The 17,792-nt window shown below is 44.9% G+C and overlaps 1 protein-coding gene across 1 annotated transcript in view; it reads right to left on the bottom strand.

Annotated features, from left to right (window-relative positions):
• The window catches only part of LOC143817643 (synaptonemal complex protein 1-like), a 446,817-nt gene that overhangs the window by 63,176 nt on the left and 365,849 nt on the right, over nucleotides 1-17,792 (bottom strand). The window lies entirely within an intron of this gene.

The raw sequence follows: 17,792 nt of genomic DNA, 5'->3' as shown, positions 1-17,792 counted from the left end.
TTCTACTTCAAGCTTAGCCATATCGCTCACCCAAGCACAACGGGTTTCACGCCCCTGACTGACTCCAGGCAAGGAAGTCCTATCCTCTTACTCCCCAGCAAACCCCTCTTATGGTTAACTATTTACATGGTGACTAGACTAAGGACTCTGTACCCCCATCCAGTGGCTTTAACACTAACTGCACTGTCCCTATAATACACAATGTGCAGCAAGAAGATATATAAAACATATACATATACACTCCCTGACAGAAGTTATGTCGCTTATCCATGTTATGTAAATAAAAGTTTATAACCTGACATTTAATTCATCCACTGCAGCAGAGCTCCAACAGGCCTGGTCACCTCAAGTCCCTGTGTCAACTAGAGCAGTTTGTAGGATTCTGTCTCGAAATGGCCTCCATGGTTGAATCAGTGCCCAGAAGCCAGCACTAAACAAAAGGCAAATAAAAAAACATGTGGCAATTGCAAAGTCCCACAGCCTGCTAAACAGATGGATGCTGGAAAAGTGGCATAAGGTGGATTTCTCTGATGAATCTTCTTACACCACAGCTGCCGCAAATACTGCAGGAGACCTACTGAAGCCAGTATGGATCCAAAATACACCCAGAAAACAGTTAAATTTGGTGGTGGAAAGATCATGGTCTGGGGTTACAATCAGTATGGGGGTTTGCAAAACATTTGCAGGGTGGAAGGCAATATCAATAGCCTAACATATCAAGAAGTATTAGTTTCTTGATATTCCAAATCATAAAAGGAGTCAAATTCTGCAGCAGGATGGTGCTCCATCTCATACATCCATCTCTACAACAAAGTTCCTCCAGGCAAAAAAGATCAAGGTGCCCAAGGACTGGCCAGCCCTGTCACCAGACATGAACATGTTTGGGGTAGGATGAAAGAGGAAGCTTGGAAGACAAAACCAAATAATCTAGATGAACTCTGGGAGGCATGTGAGACTGCATTCTTTGCTATTCCTGATTATGTCGTTAATAAATTGTATGAATTATTGTTTAACCGCATGGATGCAGTCCTTCAAGCTCATGGAAGTCACACAAAATGTTAAATATGACTCTAATAGCACAACTTCATTCACCAATGTTATGCAATATATATTTGCATTTTAAGTTAATTATTTGTTTGAATATCACATTACTTTCTGTGGGCGACAAAACATTTGTCTTGCAAAAATCTGACCATTCTGTGTCCATTAACCGATTAATATTTCTGCATTGATGCCAAATTATTTTCTTAACCTAAACCACATTTTGGAGGGTTTCAGCATTCAAAAGAATAATTTATACAACCAATGGATGAATTTAACATCAGGTTATAAGCTTTTATCTACATAACATGGATAAGCGACATAACTTCTGTCAGGGAGTGTATATATACAACAACACACATTAATACTTTATAAATGAGGATGTACTTAACGGGTTAGGGGTGTAGTATAGTCCTTATAACCCCTTATACAAACACTAACTGATAAACCTCCAAATCTGACCCTATCTTGGCAGCACCTGTCCCTACACTGTCTGAATCAGTAGCTGAATGCGACGAGCAGGGCGGCGCCAGGTCTCATATAGACCAGATGACGCTGTGTGGCCAGCCAATCACTGTAATGCCACAACCAAGATGGCTACAGCATTACAGTGTGTGGCAGACAATCCTTGCATGTTGACTGACTCTCTAAAGAGCGCCAAACATGCAGGGCGGGGACCTGAGCTCCCGCAGAGCAAACCCGGAAATGTTTGGTGCTCGCCGAGTACCACGAGTACAACGATGCTTGGGCGAGTAACGAGGATTACCAAGTATGCTCGCTCATCACTAGTGGCATGCTTTGATTGTTCACTGGGTAATCAGCAGACTGTTTACACCGACTGATTATAGTGAAATGAGAGCTGGCAACAGTTTTAGTGTACATGCAGCTTTAAACCTGGACACCTAGGGAGTTGTGATGCAAAGCTAGTGGCCCAGATTTGTCTCTATGAGAAAATAGTAAAACTGGTTGCAGCCACTATTAAATGAAAATTCACTCTGTTGTATTGTAATGTCTGTTTGCTAATCATCTTACCCAGAAGAAGGCAATCGAGGGTTAATTTACCGCAAATTGTTACATAATGTAAATTTTCAAACGTATTTATGATTTTGTTTATCAGGCACATAATAGCTCATAGAAATACATGCAGCTGAACGCTCCAGTCCTGAGTGCCGGCGGCAGTGCCGGGTATTGATGTGAGAGACTCGCACGAGTGACCCCGGCCTTAAAATTAATCTCTTTCTGAAGCATATAAAGGGTGAAAAAACATTAGAGAGGAGGTAACTATTTACATTAAATGTCAAGGATAGAAAGCTGTTGTATTTTTCAGTTAAATACAATAAATCCAGCAGGACTTACAGGGGTATTCCCATCGTCAAGTGTTGTGAATTCCGTTCTCGGGCTCCCTCCTGTGGTACTGAGTGGTACTGTGTGAGTTTGTTCTTGGGCTCCCTCTGGTGGCCTTTAGCGATATGGCTGGTCTTGGCTGGGCTCAGCTGTTTCATCTCCTGCTAGGCTGGGCCTATTTAATTCACCTGGACCTTTAGATGTCGCCTGCTGTCGGTGTATTCAGTCCTGATCCCGTGCTCTCCTGAATATTCCTTGTGACCAGTCTCCTGCTATGAGAAGCTAAGTTTGCTTGTTCAGTTTCTCATTATTTCCTTGAAAACGTTTCTCATTGTATAATGAGTTCAGCCCAGCTTGCTTTTATGTGATTTTTTGCTTGCTGGTCAGTTCTGGGGTGCAGAGTGCGCCCCTCACATCGTGAGTCGGTGTGGGGGTTCTTGTATTCTCTGCGTGGTTTACTTTTGATAGGTGTCTGTGCGGTCAGTACAAAAACTATCTATTTTCTGCCTATCTACTATTAGCGGGCCTCATTTGCTAAATCTGTTTCATCTCTACGTTTGTGTTTTCCCCTTGACTCACCGTTATTATTTGTGGGGGGCTATCTAAAACTTTGGGGTACATTTCTCTGAGGCAAGTGAGGTCTTTGCTTTCTCTCTAGGGGCAGTCAGTTTCTCAGGCTGTGACGAGACGTCTAGGTTTTCAGGTAACGTTCCACAGCTGCCTTTAGTGTGTTTGGATAGGATCAGGATTGCGGTCAGTATAGCTTCCACATCCCCAGAACTTGTCCTATATATTCAGGGTATATTTGTCAGGTCAGTTTGAGATCCTACCACCAGGATCATAACAGTACAGCAGGCCCGAAAGTGTTAATGCAGCTAAAGAGGGAGAAGAGAAATCTTAAGGTCATTTTTTTTTTTTCCCTCTGCACTGTGTTTTGCCTCTCTCCTCCCCTTAATCTCTGGGTGGTTCTATATGCAGCTACTAATATGGACATTCAGAGTCTGTCTTCTAGTGTGGAACATCTCACTGCAAGGGTACAGGGCATTCAGGATTATGTAGTCCGCAGTCCTATGTCAGAGCCTAAAATACCTATTCCTGAGCTGTTTTCCGGAGATAGATCTAGGTTTTTGAACTTTAAGAATAATTGTAAGTTATTTCTTTCTCTGACACCTCGCTCATCTGGCGACTCTGTTCAGCAAGCCAAAATTGTTATTTCTTTGTTGCGGGGTGACCCTCAAGATTGGGCATTCTCTTTGGCGCCAGGAGATCCGGCACTGCTAAATGTTGATGCGTTTTTTCTGGCGCTTGGAGTGCTTTATGAGGAACCAAATCTGGTAGACCAAGCAGAGAAGGTTTTGCTGGCTCTCTCTCAGGGTCGAGATGAAGCAGAGGTTTATTGTCAGAAGTTTAGGAAGTGGTCAGTGCTCACTCAGTGGAATGAGTGCGCCCTGGCGGCGATTTTCAGAAAGGGTCTTTCTGAAGCCCTTAAAGATGTTATGGTGGGGTTCCCCACGCCGGCGGGTCTGAATGAGTCAATGTCTTTGGCCATTCAGATTGATCGGCGTTTGCGGGAGCGCAAACCTGTGCACCCTCTGGCGGTATTTTCTGAGCAGAAACCTGAGCCTATGCAATGTGACAGGATTCTGACCAGAGTTGAACGGCAAAACCACAGACGTCAGAATGGGTTGTGCTTTTACTGTGGTGATTCTGCTCATGTTATCTCAGCATGCTCTAAGCGCACAAAAAGGGTTGCCAAGTTTGTCACCATTGGTACTGTACAACCTAAATTCATTTTGTCTGTTACTTTGATTTGCTCTCTGTCATCCTACCCAGTTATGGCTTTTGTGGATTCAGGTGCTGCCCTGAATTTGATGGATTTGTCATTTGCCAGGTGCTGTGGTTTTATCTTGGAGCCTTTACAATTCCCTATTCCGCTAAAGGGAATTGATGCTACACCATTGGCCAAGAATAAACCTCAGTACTGGACTCAATTGACCATGTGCATGGCTCCTGTACATCAGGAGGTAATTCGCTTTCTGGTGCTAAATAATTTGCATGATGTTGTCGTGTTGGGTCTGCCATGGCTGCAGGCTCATAATCCAGTCCTGGATTGGAAAGCAATGTCTGTGTCAAGTTGGGGGTGCCAGGGGATTCATGGCGATGCTCCTTTGGTGTCAATTGCTTCTTCTACTCCTTCTGAAGTCCCTGAATTTTTGTCCGACTACCAGGATGTATTTGATGAGCCCAAATCCAGTGCCCTACCTCCTCATAGGGATTGTGATTGTGCCATAAATCTGATTCCTGGTAGTAAGTTCCCTAAGGGACGACTTTTTAATTTGTCTGTACCAGAACATACCGCTATGCGGAGTTATATAAAGGAGTCCTTGGAGAAGGAACATATTCGCCCGTCCTCGTCCCCTTTGGGTGCGGGGTTCTTTTTTGTGGCCAAGAAGGATGGTTCTCTGAGACCCTGTATAGATTATCGCCTTCTAAATAACATCACGGTCAAATTTCAGTATCCCTTGCCACTGTTGTCCGATCTGTTTGCCCGGATTAGGGGGGCCAGTTGGTTCACCAAGATAGATCTTCGTGGAGCGTATAATCTTGTGCGCATAAAGCAGGGTGATGAATGGAAAACAGCATTTAATACGCCCGAAGGCCATTTTGAGTATTTGGTGATGCCTTTTGGGCTTTCTAATGCCCCCTCTGTGTTTCAGTCCTTCATGCACGATATCTTCCGAGAGTACCTGGATAGATTTATGATTGTGTACCTGGATGATATTTTGGTCTTTTCTGATGATTGGGAGTCTCATGTGAAGCAGGTCAGGATGGTATTTCAGGTCCTGCGTGCCAATGCCTTGTTTGTGAAGGGCTGTAAGTGTCTCTTCGGAGTCCAGAAGGTTTCCTTTTTGGGCTTTATTTTTTCTCCTTCTACTATCGAGATGGATCCAGTGAAGGTTCAGGCTATTCATGACTGGACTCAACCTACATCTGTGAAGAGTCTTCAGAAGTTCTTGGGTTTTGCTAATTTTTACCGTCGCTTCATCACTAATTTTTCTAGTGTGGTGAAGCCTTTGACGGATTTGACCGAGAAGGGTTCTGATGTGACGAATTGGTCTCCTGCGGCCGTGGAGGCCTTTCAGGAGTTGAAACGTCGGTTTTCTTCGGCTCCTGTCTTGCGCCAGCCCGATGTCTCTCTTCCCTTTCAGGTCGAGGTTGATGCTTCAGAGATTGGAGCAGGGGCTGTTTTGTCGCAGAGAAGCTCTGATGGCTCTGTGATGAGACCATGTGCTTTCTTTTCAAGAAAGTTTTCGCCTGCCGAGCGGAATTATGATGTTGGTAATCGAGAGTTGTTGGCAATGAAGTGGGCATTTGAAGAGTGGCGACATTGGCTTGAGGGAGCCAAGCATCGTGTGGTGGTCTTGACGGATCACAAGAATTTGACTTATCTCGAGTCTGCCAAACGGTTGAATCCGAGACAGGCTCGATGGTCGCTGTTTTTCTCTCGTTTCAATTTCGTGGTTTCATATCTTCCGGGTTCGAAATACGTGAAGGCTGATGCCCTTTCTAGGAGTTTTGTACCTGAGTCCCCGGAAGTTTCTGAACCGACTGGTGTTCTCAAAGAGGGGGTGATTTTGTCTGCTATCTCTCCTGATCTGCGACGGGTGTTGCAGGAGTTTCAGGCCAATAGACCTGACCGTTGTCCACCGGAGAGACTGTTTGTCCCAGACAGATGGACCAGTAGAGTTATTTCCGAGGTTCAGTCTTCGGTGTTGGCGGATCATCCTGGGATTTTTGGTACCAGGGATTTGGTGGCGAGATCCTTTTGGTGGCCTTCCTTGTCGCGGGATGTGCGTTCCTTTGTGCAGTCCTGTGGGATTTGTGCTCGGGCCAAGCCTTCGTGTTCTCGTGCCAGTGGATTGCTTTTGCCTTTGCCTGTCCCGAAGAGGCCTTGGATGCATATTTCCATGGATTTTATTTCGGATCTTCCTGTCTCTCAGAAGATGTCTGTCATCTGGGTGGTTTGTGATCGTTTTTCCAAAATGGTCCATTTGGTACCCTTGCCTAAGTTGCCTTCTTCCTCCGATTTGGTGCCATTGTTTTTTCAGAATGTGGTTCGTTTACATGGTATTCCGGAGAACATTGTGTCCGACAGAGGATCCCAGTTTGTGTCCAGATTTTGGCGATCCTTTTGTGCTAAGATGGGCATTGAATTGTCTTTTTCGTCAGCCTTCCATCCTCAGACGAATGGTCAAACCGAACGAACTAATCAGACCTTGGAAACTTATTTGAGATGTTTTGTTTCTGCTGACCAGGATGATTGGGTGACCTTTTTGCCATTGGCTGAGTTCGCCCTCAATAATCGGGCTAGTTCTGCTACTTTGGTTTCACCTTTCTTTTGCAATTCTGGTTTTCATCCTCGTTTCTCCTCGGGTCAGGTTGAGTCTTCTGACTGTCCTGGGGTGGATTCTGTGGTGGATAGGTTGCAGCAGATTTGGAACCATGTGGTGGACAATTTGACTTTGTCCCAAGAGAAGGCTCAGCGCTTTGCTAACCGCCGTCGCTGTGTGGGTCCCCGACTTCGTGTGGGGGATTTGGTATGGTTGTCTTCTCGTTATGTCCCGATGAAGGTTTCCTCTCCTAAGTTCAAGCCTCGTTTCATTGGTCCTTATAAGATTTTGGAAATCCTCAACCCTGTGTCTTTTCGTTTGGACCTCCCAACATCGTTTGCCATTCATAATGTGTTCCATAGGTCATTGTTGCGGAGATATGTGGTGCCTGTGGTCCCTTCTGTTGATCCTCCTGCTCCGGTCTTGGTCGAGGGGGAGTTGGAATATGTGGTGGAGAAGATCTTGGATTCTCGTATTTCGAGACGGAGGCTTCAGTACTTGGTGAAATGGAAGGGTTATGGTCAGGAGGATAATTCCTGGGTTGTCGCCTCCGATGTCCATGCGGCCGATTTGGTTCGTGCCTTTCATTTGGCTCGTCCTGATCGGCCTGGGAGCTCTGTTGAGGGTTCGGTGACCCCTCCTCAAGGGGGGGTATTGTTGTGAATTCCGTTCTCGGGCTCCCTCCTGTGGTCATGAGTGGTACTGTGTGAGTTTGTTCTTGGGCTCCCTCTGGTGGCCTTTAGCGATATGGCTGGTCTTGGCTGGGCTCAGCTGTTTCATCTCCTGCTAGGCTGGGCCTATTTAATTCACCTGGACCTTTAGATGTCGCCTGCTGTCGGTGTATTCAGTCTTGATCCCGTGCTCTCCTGAATATTCCTTGTGACCAGTCTCCTGCTATGAGAAGCTAAGTTTGCTTGTTCAGTTTCTCATTATTTCCTTGAAAACGTTTCTCATTGTATAATGAGTTCAGCCCAGCTTGCTTTTATGTGATTTTTTGCTTGCTGGTCAGTTCTGGGGTGCAGAGTGCGCCCCTCACATCGTGAGTCGGTGTGGGGGTTCTTGTATTCTCTGCGTGGTTTACTTTTGATAGTTTTTTGTTATGACCCCAATGGCAGAGGGTCTCAGGAAATAATACCAAGTCTGCAAACACAAAAAACCAGCTCATAGGGCAGTGGTAACTGGGCTGACCATATATCTAATCCTAGCACCACAATAAGAAGCAGCCGGGGAACGTGCCTACGTTGGTTCTAGACGTCTCGCGCCAGCCGGAGAACTAACTAACCCTAGAAGGGAAAAGAAAGACCTTTCTTGCCTCCAGAGAAAAGACCCCAAAAGTTGGATACAAGCCCCCAACAAATAATAACGGTGAGGTAAGAGGAAAAGACAAACATAAGCATGAGCTAGGTATTTAGCAAAGAGAGGCCCACTAGCTAATAGCAGAATATAGTAAGATGACTTATATGGTCAGCAAAAACCCTATTAAAATATCCACGCTGGATATTCAAGAACCCCCGAACCGACTAACGGCCGGGGGGAGAACACCAGCCCCCTAGAGCTTCCAGCAAGGTCAGAAATCACATTTAGTACAAGCTGGACAAAAATAGGAGCAAAGCAAATAACTCAAAAAACAAAGAAGCAAGACTTAGCTTAATTTTGCAAGAGCCAGGACAAGCAGACAGGAGCAACAGAAGGATCTGATTACAATGATGCCAGGCACTGGACTAAGGATCCAGGAAGTTAATATAGGGACACCCCTGGACTAACGACCCAGGTGAGTTCCAAACTGAAGAAAGACAATCCCAGAGTCATACCACTAGTGACCACAAGAGGGAGCCAAAAAGTCAATTCACAACAGTACCCCCCCCTTAAGGAGGGGTCACCGAACCCTCACCAAGACCACCAGGGCGATCAGGATGAGCAGCGTGAAAGGCACGAACTAAATCGGCCGCATGCACATCAGAGGCAACCACCCAGGAATTATCCTCCTGACCATAGCCCTTCCACTTGACCAGATACTGAAGCCTCCGCCTGGAGAGACGAGAATCCAAGATCTTCTCCACCACGTACTCCAACTCGCCCTCAACCAACACCGGAGCAGGAGGCTCAACAGAAGGAACCACAGGTACAACGTACCGCCGCAACAAAGACCTATGGAACACGTTGTGAATGGCAAACGACACCGGAAGATCCAAGCGAAAGGACACAGGATTAAGGATTTCCAATATCTTGTAAGGACCGATGAAGCGAGGCTTAAATTTAGGAGAGGAGACCTTCATAGGAGCAAATCAAGAAGACAGCCATACCAAATCCCCAACACGAAGTCGGGGACCCACACCGCGGCGGCGGTTGGCAAAACGCTGAGCCTTCTCTTGTGACAACTTTAAGTTGTCCACCACATGATTCCAGATCTGCTGCAACCTATCCACCACAGAATCTACCCCAGGACAGTCAGAAGGCTCCACATGTCCCGAGGAAAAACGAGGATGGAAACCAGAGTTGCAGAAAAATGGCGAAACCAATGTAGCGGAACTAGCCCGATTATTAAGGGCAAACTCAGCCAATGGCAAGAAGGTCACCCAATCATCCTGATCCGCAGAAACAAAACACCTCAAATAAGCCTCCAGAGTCTGATTAGTTTGCTCCGTTTGTCCATTAGTCGGAGGATGAAAGGCAGACGAAAACGACAACTCAATGCCCATCCTAGCACAAAAGGATCGCCAGAACCTGGAAACAAACTGGGATCCTCTGTCAGACACAATATTCTCAGGAATGCCGTGTAAACGAACCACATTCTGAAAGAACACAGGAACCAGATCGGAAGAGGAAGGCAGCTTAGGCAAAGGTACCAAATGGACCATCTTAGAAAAGCGATCACATACCACCCAGATGACAGACATGCCCTGAGACACCGGGAGATCTGAAATGAAATCCATGGAAATGTGTGTCCAAGGCCTCTTCGGGACAGGCAAGGGCAAGAGCAACCTGCTGGCACGCGAACAGCAAGGCTTAGCTCGAGCACAAGTCCCACAGGACTGCACAAACGACCGCACATCCCGTGACAAGGAAGGCCACCAAAAGGACCTAGCCACCAGATCTCTGGTGCCAAAAATTCCCGGATGCCCTGCCAACACCGAGGAATGAACCTCGGAAATGACTCTGCTGGTCCACTTATCAGGAACAAACAGTCTGTCAGGTGCACAAGAGTCAGGTCTACCAGCCTGAAATCTCTGCAACACACGTCGCAAATCTGGAGAAATGGCTGACAAGATAACTCCCTCTTTAAGAATACCAACTGGTTCTGCGACTCCCGGAGAGTCAGGCACAAAGCTCCTTGAAAGAGCATCAGCCTTCACATTCTTTGAACCTGGTAAATACGAGACCACAAAGTCAAAACGGGAGAAAAACAATGACCAGCGGGCCTGTCTAGGATTAAGGCGTTTAGCAGACTCGAGATACATCAAATTTTTGTGATCAGTCAAGACCACCACACGATGCTTAGCACCCTCGAGCCAATGACGCCACTCCTCAAATGCCCACTTCATGGCCAACAACTCCCGACTGCCAACATCATAATTCCGCTCAGCAGGCGAAAACTTCCTCGAGAAAAAGGCACAAGGTCTCATCACAGAGCAACCAGGGCCTCTCTGCGACAAAACGGCCCCTGCCCCAATCTCAGAAGCATCCACTTCAACCTGAAAGGGAAATGAGACATCAGGCTGGCACAAAACAGGCGCCGAAGTAAACCGGCGCTTCAACTCCTGGAAAGCCTCCACGGCTGCAGGAGCCCAGTTAGCAACATCAGAACCTTTCTTGGTCATATCCGTCAAAGGTTTAGCAATGCTAGAAAAATTAGCAATAAAACGACGGTAGAAGTTAGCAAAACCCAAGAACTTCTGAAGACTCTTAACTGACGTGGGTTGAGTCCAATCATGAATAGCACGGACTTTGACTGGGTCCATCTCCACCGCAGAAGGGGAAAAAATAAACCCCAAAAAGGGAACCTTCTGTACTCCAAAGAGACACTTTGAGCCCTTAACAAATAAAGCATTCTCACGCAAAACCTGAAACACCATCCTGACCTGCTCTACATGCGAGTCCCAGTCATCAGAAAAAACCAGAATATCATCCAGATAAACGATCATAAATTTATCCAGATACTTCCGGAAAATATCATGCATAAAGGACTGAAACACTGAAGGAGCATTAGAGAGCCCAAAAGGCATCACCAAGTACTCAAAATGACCTTCGGGCGTATTAAACGCGGTTTTCCATTCATCTCCTCGCTTAATGCGCACAAGGTTGTACGCACCACGAAGATCTATCTTGGTGAACCACTTGGCACCTTTAATTCGGGCAAACAAGTCTGACAACAGAGGCAAAGGATACTGAAATTTAACAGTGATTTTATTCAAAAGCCGATAGTCAATACAAGGTCTCAAATATCCGTCCTTCTTGGCCACAAAAAAGAATCCCGCACCAAGAGGGGAAGAGGAAGGATGGATATGCCCCTTCTCCAGAGATTCCTTGATATACGAACGCATTGCGGTATGCTCAGGTACAGACAGATTAAATAGTCTTCCCTTAGGAAATTTGCTACCTGGGATCAAGTCTATGGCACAGTCACAGTCCTTATGAGGAGGCAGAACACTGGACCTGGACTCGCTGAACACATCCTGATAATCAGACAAATACTCAGGAACCTCCGAAGGAGTAGAGGAAGCAATAGACACCGGCGGGGAATCACCATGAATACCCTGACAGCCCCAACTTGACACAGACATTGCCTTCCAATCCAAGACTGGATTATGAATCTGTAACCATGGCAAACCCAAAACGACCAAATCATGCATTTTATGCAGAACAAGAAAACGAATCACCTCCCGATGTTCAGGAGTCATGCACATGGTTACCTGTGTCCAAAGCTGCGGTTTATTTTCCGCCAATGGCGTAGCATCAATACCCCTCAGAGGGATAGGATTAACCAACGGCTCAAGAACAAAACCACAGCGCTTGGCAAATGACAGATCCATAAGACTCAGGGCAGCACCTGAATCCACAAATGCCATAACAGGGTAAGAGGACAATGAGCAAATTAAAGTTACAGACAAAATAAATTTAGGTTGCAAATTACCAATGGCGACAGAACTAACAACCCTTGTTAGGCGTTTAGAGCATGCTGATATAACATGTGTAGAATCACCACAGTAAAAACACAACCCATTCTGACGTCTATAATTTTTCCGCTCATTTCTGGTCTGAATTCTATCACATTGCATCAAATCAGGTGTTTGTTTAGACAACACCACCAGAGGATTAGCTGTTTTGCGCTCCCGCAAACGCCGGTCAATTTGAATAGCCAGCGCCATGGAATCATTCAGACTTGTAGGAATGGAGAAACCCACCATCACATTCTTAATGGCTTCAGAAAGGCCATTTCTGAAGTTTGCGGCCAGAGCACACTCATTCCACTGAGTAAGCACGGACCATTTCCGAAATTTTTGGCAATACACTTCAGCTTCATCCTGGCCCTGAGAAATAGCCAGCAAGGCTTTTTCTGCCTGAACCTCAAGATTGGGTTCCTCGTAAAGCAGTCCGAGCGCCAGAAAAAACGCATCAATATTTGCCAATGCCGGATCTCCTGGCGCTAGCGAGAAGGCCCAGTCCTGAGGGTCGCCCCGTAAGAAAGAGATAACAATTTTAACTTGCTGAGCTGAGTCTCCAGATGAACGGGGTCTCAGAGATAGAAACAATTTACAATTATCCCTGAAATTCCTAAACTTAAATCGGTCTCCAGAAAACAGTTCAGGAATAGGTATTTTAGGTTCAGACATAGGACTACTGGTAACAAAATCTTGTATGCCTTGCACACGAGCAGCAAGCTGGTCCACACTTGTAATCAAGGTCTGGATATTCATGTCTGCAGCAAGCTCAAGCCACTCAGAGGTAAAGGGGAGGAAGAGAGGGGAAAAAAAAAAAAAAAAAAAAACCAACTCAGAATTTCCTTTCTTATTATCCCACTTCTGCAATGCATTAAACATTCAATGTTGGCCTGGCATACAGTTATGACCCCAATGGCAGAGGGTCTCAGGAAATAATACCAAGTCTGCAAACACAAAAAACCAGCTCATAGGGCAGTGGTAACTGGGCTGACCATATATCTAATCCTAGCACCACAATAAGAAGCAGCCGGGGAACGTGCCTACGTTGGTTCTAGACGTCTCGCGCCAGCCGGAGAACTAACTAACCCTAGAAGGGAAAAGAAAGACCTTTCTTGCCTCCAGAGAAAAGACCCCAAAAGTTGGATACAAGCCCCCAACAAATAATAACGGTGAGGTAAGAGGAAAAGACAAACATAAGCATGAGCTAGGTATTTAGCAAAGAGAGGCCCACTAGCTAATAGCAGAATATAGTAAGATGACTTATATGGTCAGCAAAAACCCTATTAAAATATCCACGCTGGATATTCAAGAACCCCCGAACCGACTAACGGCCGGGGGGAGAACACCAGCCCCCTAGAGCTTCCAGCAAGCTCAGAAATCACATTTAGTACAAGCTGGACAAAAATAGGAGCAAAGCAAATAACTCAAAAAACAAAGAAGCAAGACTTAGCTTAATTTTGCAAGAGCCAGGACCAGCAGACAGGAGCAACAGAAGGATCTGATTACAACGATGCCAGGCACTGGACTAAGGATCCAGGAAGTTAATATAGCGACACCCCTGGACTAACGACCCAGGTGAGTTCCAAACTGAAGAAAGACAATCCCAGAGTCATACCACTAGTGACCACAAGAGGGAGCCAAAAAGTCAATTCACAACAGTTTTTGTACTGACCGCACAGACACCTATCTATTTTCTGCCTATCTAGTATTAGCGGGCCTCATTTGCTAAATCTGTTTCATCTCTACGTTTGTGTTTTCCCCTTGACTCACCGTTATTATTTGTGGGGGGCTATCTAAAACTTTGGGGTACATTTCTCTGAGGCAAGTGAGGTCTTTGCTTTCTCTCTAGGGGCAGTCAGTTTCTCAGGCTGTGACGAGACGTCTAGGTTTTCAGGTAACGTTCCATAGCTGCCTTTAGTGTGTTTGGATAGGATCAGGATTGCGGTCAGTATAGCTTCCACATCCCCAGAACTTGTCCTATATATTCAGGGTATATTTGTCAGGTCAGTTTGAGATCCTACCACCAGGATCATAACAGTCAAGATCCTATCCCAATATGTAGTAGATGTAATAATAATAATATTAGCAAATATCTCCAATTAGAAATGTAGTACAGTTTTTCTAATTTGCTATGTCTCTTTCCTCATATGCAGAAATTGCAGTACCTTAGGTACCCATGGTTACGACCCAATATAGTGGCAGTTAGTTAGCTATTTGCTAGTAGTCGGAAGCATGGATAAATAAGGTCCTGCAATGCCTGCACATGAGGAAAGATCACATTTGAAGTCACTTTGAAGGGTCTATATGATAGAAAATACCCACAAGTGACATCATTCTAAAAACTGCACCACTCAAGGTGCTCAAAACCACATTCAGAAATTTAGTAACCCTTCAGGTGCTTCATAGGAATTTTTGGAATGTTTTAAAATAAAATGAACATTTAACTTTTTTCACAAAAAACTTACTTCAGATCCAATTTTTTTATTTTATCAAAGGTAAAAGGAGAAATTGGACTCCAAAAGCTGTTATGCAGTTTGTCCTGAGTACGATGATACCCTATATGTGGGGGTAAACTACTGTGTGGGCGCACGGCAGAGCTTGGAAGAGAAGGAGCGCTGTTTGACTTTTTCAACACAAAATTGGCTGGAATTAAGATTGGACGCCATGTTGCATTCAGAGAGCCCCTGATCTGCCTACACAGTGGAAACCCCCACAAGTGACACCATTTTGGAAACTAGACCCCCCAAAGAACTTATCTAGATGTGTGGTGAGCACATTGAACCCCCAAGTGCTTCACAGAAGTTTATAACGTAGAGCCGTAAAAATAAAAAATCATAATTTTTCCACAAAAATGATTTTTGTGCCCCCAATTTTTTATTTTCCCAAGGGTAACAGAAGAAATTGAACCCCAGGAGTTATTGTGCAATTTGTCCTGAGTACACTGACACCCCATATGTGGGGGTAAACTACTGTTTGGGCACATGGCAGTGCTCAGAAGGGAAGGAGCGCCAGATCTTACTATTATGGTTTTTTAGGTGCCATGACTCACTGGGAGAGCCCATGAGGTGCCAAAATAGCAGAACCCCTCATAAGTGACTCCATTTTATGGACTACACATCTCAACGAATTCATCTAGCGGTGCAGTGATCTTAATAACACCATGGGTGTGTCACAGAACTTTATACCATTGGGCAGCCATGCAGAGAGACTCGGGAGAATCAGAGCACTATTTGCCTATTCAAGTGAATAGGTTTGTGTGCATGTCAGTGTGTTTCCACAAACCGTGTGTCCATGGGCAAAACACGCTGACATGTCCATTTTTTAATGTCAGCACGGGCCACAAAACATCCAGCACACGTGCATACACATAACACACATGGATGTCATCCATGTGACACGCATCGGCGCCGGGGAAGAAGCGTTACAGTAAGCACTGTTACAGGCACCGGGGAAAAAGCACTACAGTAAGCACTCATTCTCCCCTGCTTGTGCCGATCGCCGGCAGAGCAGGGGAGAATGATGAGAGCCGTGTTCAGCACCAGCCGCCAGGGAACAGCACTTACTGTAACGCTTCTTCCCTGACACACGTTGTTGTGGTAGTGATGCGGCACACGCATGCCACACGGACACTGACATCTCCGGTACCAGAAACATATCAGGACGTGTGAAAGAGGCCTTACAGCGGGTTTTTATGTTTGGCTGCAGTCACACACTAAAAGACGCTTTTAATTGCAAAAAGTAGTTTTTGCATCACCATATTTTGAGAGCTATAATTTTTCCATATTTTGGCCCACAGAGTTATGTGAGGTCTTGTTTTTTGCAGGACGATTTGACATTTTTATTGGTACCATTTTCAGGCACATGACTTTTTTATCGCTTTTTATTAGGATTTTTTTGGGACAGAATGAACAAAATCCAGCAATTCATGAATTTCTTTTGGGGGGGGGGGGGGTGTTTATACCGTTCCGCGTGTGGTAAAATTGATAAAGCGATTTTATTCTTCGGGTTAGTACGATTACAGCAATACCTCATTTATATCATTTTTTATTGTTTTGGTGCTTTTATACAATAAAAACTATTTTATAAAAAAATAATTATTTTTGCATTGCTTTATTCTGAGAGCTATAACTTTTTTTATTTTTCCGCTGATGGATCTGTATGGGGGCTTGTTTTTTGCGGGACAAAATGACGTTTTCAGTGGTGCCGTGTTTATTTATATCCGTCTTTTTGATCATGTGTTATTCCACTTCTTGTTTGACGGTATGATGATAAAGCATTGTTTTTTGCTTTTTTTATGGTGTTCACTAAAGGGGTTAACTAGTGGAACAGTTTTATGGGGTGGGTCATTATGGGTGCGGGGATACCAAATATGTGTACTTTTTTATTGTTTAGATTTTTTATTTTCAGTCAAATAATAATTTATTGATGGAATAAATATTGATTTTTTATTATTTTTTTTAAATATTTTTACAATTATTTAAAAAATATATATATTTTTATGTTTTACACTTTGTCCCACTATGGGACAATCATTTTGTGCAGCAACTTTCCTGAAGCTGAAGGTCGCCGAGATCTCAATCTGTGCACGTGCGGCCTCAGGAAGATAGCTGCTGAGAAACCGGTGATGCACACGACTCTGTTCGCCGTGGACCCCGGGCTGCAGCATCACCACATTTCTGCCGCTGAGGAAGGGACCCTGCTCCATGCTCTGCCTGTCCGCTGACACCGGACCCATAGCATCGCACTGCTGGGATACCCCGGGACTGCAGCTTTGCCCCACTTCTACCACAGCCGGCTTCCTGAGGAAGGGACCATGCCTCCTGTGACCCCACTCTGCCATCGCCGGCTCTCCGGTAAGATACCTTAAAATTGGACAATAAGACGGACCCCCATCTTATAAAAATCTTATGCAGGTCATTTAGTAGGACTTTGTACAAGAAGCAAAAGAAGGAGCACTATCAAAGGAGCAGATACTGTTTCTGCTGCTGAGTTGATGCCTTTATGTGGCTCTGTTCAGCTCTAGTCATGTTTGTATCCAGGTATACATGCTGTTGAAACTGTGCTGGGAGACACAGCAAACCTTCTTATGATAAGACATATGGGAGTGCCATACTAGAGAAGTTGCGCTACCTGTGCAAGATGATTGGGCTGTAGGTATTCCTTCATGCTACAAGTAGTCACAAGACAATAGCCAAACTAGAGAAGAATAAGCCAGGAAGCATAAGGAGAAAATAATTATCTGTCACCTCCACCTGTATAACCATTCTCTTCTTGTTTTGGGGGGTGTTCTACCAAAGCAGGCAAAATTGATTTATAGTCACTTATGCTTCCAAACTGGACAGGGTAATATCACTGAAATTTAACTGACTTGGGTTAGACCAGTATCACACATCCATGTTTCACTGATCAAGTATGGACTGTGATGCACAGATTGTCCACATGTGCCTTGACCTGAACTTAGCATCTTCATAAATGCTTATTAGGCTATTAAGTTTGGATCACAAAATGAGTAGCTTGTAAATCACTATCCGTACTTAGACCATGATATACAGACATGTAAAACCTTCTTACCGTAAGTCTACCCTAAATTTTTTCAGCATTGTATATTATATATACATACACAACTCTATGGCCACAGTAAAAGCTTTTATGCCTATCTTGCCTTTTGAATAGCAAATAGATAATGGCTGCACTCAATTTTACTGTGCTAAAGCAAGGAAATGTGCGATACATGAAATCTGAATAGCATACTGGCTTGTGAAATCTATGAAAAAACACATGAGATGCTTAGCACAAGATTTGGCCAAAAATTGTGAGCCCATCCACCAAACGTCAAGGTAATCTCAGATCGGATTTA

This window comes from Ranitomeya variabilis, chromosome 3 (genome assembly GCF_051348905.1).
Source record: "Ranitomeya variabilis isolate aRanVar5 chromosome 3, aRanVar5.hap1, whole genome shotgun sequence".
In the NCBI taxonomy this organism is placed as follows: domain Eukaryota; kingdom Metazoa; phylum Chordata; class Amphibia; order Anura; family Dendrobatidae; genus Ranitomeya; species Ranitomeya variabilis.
The sequence above is the reverse complement of the archived record's forward strand: the minus strand, read 5'-3'. Positions and strand labels throughout refer to the sequence as shown.